Raw genomic sequence first — 6,000 nt, 5'->3', positions numbered from 1 at the left:
CTAGTCCCATGGATCACTCTTCCTTAGGTCCCCGCAGTCCACAGGCTGCCTTGGATCCTCAACAGGGCCGACACTCACCTACGGCCTGCGCCCTCAGCCACACAGCCAGATGTTGAAGTGTGTGGACAGGGACCATTGAAGGAGGAGGGATGCACGAATTTAGAAGCCCATCTTGTTGGGTGGGCCCAGTCGAAAATATTGCTGGACCCAGGTCTAACCTAAAGTGATCATCAGTTCTTGTAGCATTAATGACATGTTTTTAAAAAAACATTGGATGTGTGTCGTACAAGGTCTTTGGGGGACTCCGCGGTTTGCTCTGATGGGGTCTCTCCCTGGCCGTTTGTTTGCCGGACCCTGAACTCACACTGGGCCTCCACCACTTCCCCGCTGTCTCAGGAGCAAGGCGTGGGCTCCGTTGTGGGAACTGGTTTGGGAGCCCTGTGGTCCTGAGTAGAGCCCAGCGGGCAGCCTGGGGCTGGCCATGGCTTGTGAGTCTCTTGAAGATTGTTCTGGAATGTCTTGCCCAGCTGCTCCGGCGGGCGCTGTCTGGTCCCATTGCAGGTCCTTAACATTGACCCACTTGGGAAGGTGTCCCACCCCCAGTTCCAGGTGGAGATGGTGACAAATCTGTCCTCATTTGGAGACGGGAGCCACCAACGGTCCTTCTCCAAACAGCAACCTGCAATGGGGCTGTGGCCAGAAGGCTCCAGCAGCTGCCTCCGGCTTTGGGCCAGGCACTCCCAGGCGTCCCCTAAAAGTCCTTCCAGCCTCTGTCCCTAGTGTGGCTGGGCGCCAGCTCCAGGGAGTTCCCATGGCAACCTTGATGATCGTTAAGGAACATTGTCAGTTTTCTGAACATGTGCTCAGATGGAGATCTGCTTTGGAAGGGAAGGACTGGGGCAGCGAGAGACCTCGCTGGAGGAGCCCACGCCTGCTGACCACGATACCTCAGCTCTGCATCGCTTTTGGAGAGAAATAGATCATCGTTTTAAGGGACTTCCCTCTTAATTACCTGAAAACCAATACCAAAGGCTGATGTCAGTGTATTTTGATTTTTCAACGCTTTTTTCCTTTCATCGCTATTTTGCACTCAAAGTGAACATGGTAAATGTTTGAAATAAATAATTTCTAAAAAAAGACACTTGAGATGTCATTTTGCTGCAGGCACCTGGGTCATGCAAAAGTAAAGACTCGCATGATTAACGGGGAGAAAGGAGCCACAAAGGGTGGGTGATTCAGTAGCACTATTTGGGGGGGGAGATTTCCTCTTAAGGCGGGATTCAAGGCTCTCTGGGGAAAAAATAAATCAGATGAAGTTCAAGAAGTAGCCATTTCCCAAAAAGGCTTTAATTATGAAAGTGTTTTGAAACTGAGTCCTGGGATTTGGGGAAGGTGTGTGTGTGTGTGTGTGTGTGTGTGTGTGTGTGTGTCTGCCATGTTTACCGTCTTCATTAGCAGATGATGGACATGCAGGGAAGGAAAAGGAAGGGCCATTATTCATCAGAGGACTGTTTATTGGACAGGGGTGGGGTGCTAATGGCATCACAAAGGCCACCCTGGACTCCTGATCCTCAGATAGGCGGACTCTGTCCCCTATTGAAAAGGGTCTTAGAAAGGAAGAGCTTGGGACCCGGCCATCCACAGCTTCCAAACAGAGGAAAGGCCATCACGGGGACGCTTTGTGGGTGGAACCGCTGTGTAAATACCTCAGAACTGGGACAGGGACCCGCAGGGGAGACTGGGAAGGACATAAGTCAGACCGAAAGCTCAAGTTGGGGCCCCCCACTGCTTGGCCCCCGCCTGGGCAGTCAGGAAAGCCCGACAGGACGGCCCAACAGGACTCCCTGGATCCCTCAGGACAACATGTTCTCTCCTCAAAGCCGGTCCCTGTCTTGCAGAAGGCAGGAGCCAGATGTCCCCGGTGGTGGGTAGGCTGCGTGGGCTGCGGAGAGGGCTGGAGCCGTCCACAGAGCCAGGAAATGGAAGGAGCCGCTTCCCCTTCCCCACGGCTCCCTGCTAGGATGACATGGTTACCGTGCTCTTTCCAGAGAGCTGGGGACGGCAGATGGTGACTCGTAGAGACGGAACACTCAGTCACTGGAACTCTCTTCAGAAAGCATCTCCCTTATTTACCGAGGCCCAAGGAAACCCGTGCTTTCTGCAGCTCTGTGAAGAGTGCAGGTGGCGCTGGAGACAGGGCTGCCGCCTTGTGCAGCAGAGGTGGCTGCTGGCCCTTGAAATGACACCACGCAGCACTGAGTGTGAGGGCTGGGAGGGGTCCGGGACATCCCATCCCGCCCCCAGGTCAACTCATGAATGAAATGAAGATCTTCAGTAAAATTGTGAAATATTCACATTACAGGTGTATGTGACGTTGAACTAAGGAGGCTCCTTCCAAGATGACTTTGAAATGCTTAATAAAGCTCTCCGACGTTCGCAGAGAAAATAGCTTAGTGCTGTGACGAACGGGAAGCTACGTTTTCATATATCTGCACTTTTCCAGTACTGAGGATTGAATCCAGCAGTGCTCTATCACTGAGGTATTTCCCCAACCCTTTTTATTTTTTTTAAACTTTGAGACAGGGTCTCACTAAGTTGCTCAGGCTGGACTTGAACTTGCAATCTTCCCGCCTCATCAGCCTCCCGAGTAGCTGGGATTACAGCCACCACACCCAGCACATTATAATTTTTTAAAGAATAAAATTTATCAGGAAGGAGTTGGAGGTCAGTCTGGGCCATGAACCAAGAACCTACCTCTAAATAAATAAACAAATAAGTAAAGAAAGAAAGAATATTAGGAAGTGCAAAGGCCCCGTGTGGTGGCTCATGCCCATAATCCCCGTGACCTGGGAAGCCGAGGCAGGAGGATTGCAAGTTCAAGGTCAGCCTGGGCAACTTAGGGAGATCCTGTCTCAAAATTCAAAATCATCGTCATCATCATCAGTGGTGGAGCACCTGCCTAGCTTGTGTGAGGCACTGAGTTTAATCCGTAGTATTGCAACACTAACTACATAAAAATAAATAAGTAAATGTAAGTCGGTGGGGATCACAGACAAACTTAAATTGTCTAAAGATACTCATTGTCAAAGGGCACAAGGTGGTTTGCTAACATTGGTCTCTGATAAAGCTTGACATTCTGTTAAGTGCAGGGAGGCCAGGTGCGGTGCTGCACACCTATAATCCCAGTGGCTCGGGAGGCTGAGGCAGGAGGATCGTGAGTTCAAAGCCAGCCTCAGCAAAAGCAAGGTGCTAAGCAACTTGTCTTAGACCCTGTCTCTAAATAAAATACAAAATAGGGTGGGGATGTGGCTCAGTGGTTGGGTGCCCTTGAGTTCAATCCCCAGTACCGTGGCCCCGCCCAATGTGCAGGGATTTTAAGGGGAAAGTCTCACTTGCAAACACGCCACTTAAAATAACCCAAAATGAACATAAACGTCTTTCTTGACTATCTCTTAAAGTAAAACACGTTTTTTTACTTGTCAACGGCATATTGGTTGCTACCTTGATAAACTAAACGGCTTTTATATGCACATCAAGTATATCTATCTTTTTATATAATCAATCTGAGTTAGTCATCCTGTTTAAGCACATACATCAGAAGGCAGGCTGAATCATACGAGAAATGTCATGGAGGAAGCATTTTAAGTTTGAGTCAAGGTAATTCAGCCACTCATCCTATATGATTCACAACGTGAAGGAAGAAATCCTGGTGCTACGTGTGGGTTTTGGAAATGAATTTCGTGCCTCAGAGCAGATCTTCTCAATGTCTAGTGGTGTGTTGGTTGTCGGAGCTTGGGTGGTCTTCAGGATCTCTAGCTGCCTGGTTCTACTGGGAGTCTTGGGCTCCCAAGACTTTCATCATCCCAAATAGAAACTCTGTATCCATTAAGCAGCCACCAATCTGCAATCTACCTTCTGTCTCTGTGAATCTGACCATTAGTGTCATGGAAGTGGAATCATGCAGTATCTGTCTTTTTGTGACTGGCTTGTTTCTCCCAGCACAATGTCTCATCTGTGAGTAGCATGCGTTAGAGTCCTCCTCCATCTAAAGGAGAAACCATATCCCACTAGGTGTCCAGACCACATTTCTTTTTTTTTTTTGATACCAGGGATTGGATCCTGGGCACTTAATGACTGAGCCACATCCCCAGCCCCCTTCTCCCCGCTTAAAAATATTTTTAGTTGTAGATGGACACAATACCTTTATTTTATCTATTTTAATGTGGTGCTGAGGATGGAGCCTCATACGTGCCAGGCAAGTGCTTCACCACGGAGCCCCATCCCCAGCCCTTTTTATATTTCATTTTGAGACACAGTCTTGCCAAGTGGCTTAGGGCCTTGCTAAGTTCTGAGGCTGGCTTTGAACTTGTGATCCTCCTGCCTCAGCCTCCCGAGTCGCTGGGATCACAGGTGTGTGCCACCACGCCCAGCAACCCCATTTTGTTTATCCATTCATCTGTCAACACATATTTGAGCTGCTTCCACTTCTTGGCTACTGTGAATCTCTTTATTTAAGCATCTTTTTTCTCACTTGCTAACTTAAACCGAGGGATTAATTTATTACTTCTTGTGCCCGATTTTAACTAATCAGTCTTAAATGTGAGGAGTTCTGCAGGCCAGGTAATACCCTCTCAAAGGAGGAGTAGAGGTCCAGCGGATAAGAACCAGACCTGAACTCCTGAAGCTGACTTAGGGTGCAATCTAGGCTCTTAGGTGACTGACCTAGGATCTCACCTACTCATCCCACGAACCAGTGTCCTCATCTGAAAAATGAGCCTCCCCACTTGGCTCACCTGAGTTGTGAGGGATTAAAATCAAATCATGTGGAATGAAAAGCATTTGCTTAGCAGGGCTCCTGATCTGTAGCAAGTCTACTTTCATTACTCACATCTTGGCCTTTCACAGGGTCGGAATCCGGTGTTCAACACCCACACCCTGGGCTCTCGTAAACATGTGTTCGATCTCGATTCTGAAAAACACGACTCTGATTGCTCTAGTGGAGGGCGGAGGGAACATTTCTAGATGCAAACTTCCTTTTATCTTAAACACAGATGGCAAAAAACAATAGGCACTTCTACCACCTGGTGGCAATCTATATAAATGTTCAATGGAAATTACAAATCCGAAACCTGGGCTCAACAGTGTACCCCTTTTCCAGGATGTCAAATGACTTTATTCGCATGTTTCTAAATGGTGGCTTCCAGTGGTGGTGGTCAGCCAGCACTGTGTATTAAAGTCACCTGGTAGAGTTTCTCTATTTTATTTTATTTTTTAATTTTTTGGTACTGGGGATTGAACTCAGGGGCACTCGACCACTCAGCCCCATCCCCAGCCCCACTTTTATTTCATTTAGAGTCAGGGTCTCACTGAGTTGCTTAGTGCCTCACAGTTACTGAGGCTGGCTTCGAAATCAGGATCCTCTTGCCTCAGCCTCCCCAGCCGCTGGGATTACAGGCGTGCGCCACCTCGCCTGGCATGGACTTTCTTAAAAATACAGATTTTAAATATTTTAAATAGATTTTTTTAAAATGTAGACTTCTCCCAGTTTTACAAGCATCAAGTCCCTCGGAAGGGATGGGGTGTATTAATAACGATGACATAAACACAGAGCCCATCTCTGATGCCCAGCTAGGAATGAGAACAAATGCAGTTTACTCTCTACTCAGGAAGAAGAGGGGCCAATAAACAGGAGCAAAACTGCACTGTTACATTGTTGTTGTTGTGTTCTGTCCCCCTGCCCCCAACACTGGGAATAAAACCCAGGGCCTTGAACACACTCCTGGTGGCCCTACCAGGCTACATCCCAGCTGTTACATTGTATCTGGGAGGAAGACACCACAGAAGGGCTCTCAAGGTGGATGGGGCCGGGTGTGAACAGATCAGTCTGCTGGCTGGGTCCAACCCTGCTTTGTTTGTACACTTCTGTTATCAGAAGCCACTGCAAATAAAGCTTTGCTGTGGCTGTTACTACAGAAGGTGCTTTTTATGCAGGGAGGCGAT

This window comes from Marmota flaviventris, chromosome 10, assembly GCF_047511675.1.
Source record: "Marmota flaviventris isolate mMarFla1 chromosome 10, mMarFla1.hap1, whole genome shotgun sequence".
Taxonomy (NCBI): domain Eukaryota; kingdom Metazoa; phylum Chordata; class Mammalia; order Rodentia; family Sciuridae; genus Marmota; species Marmota flaviventris.
The sequence above is the reverse complement of the archived record's forward strand: the minus strand, read 5'-3'. Positions refer to the sequence as shown.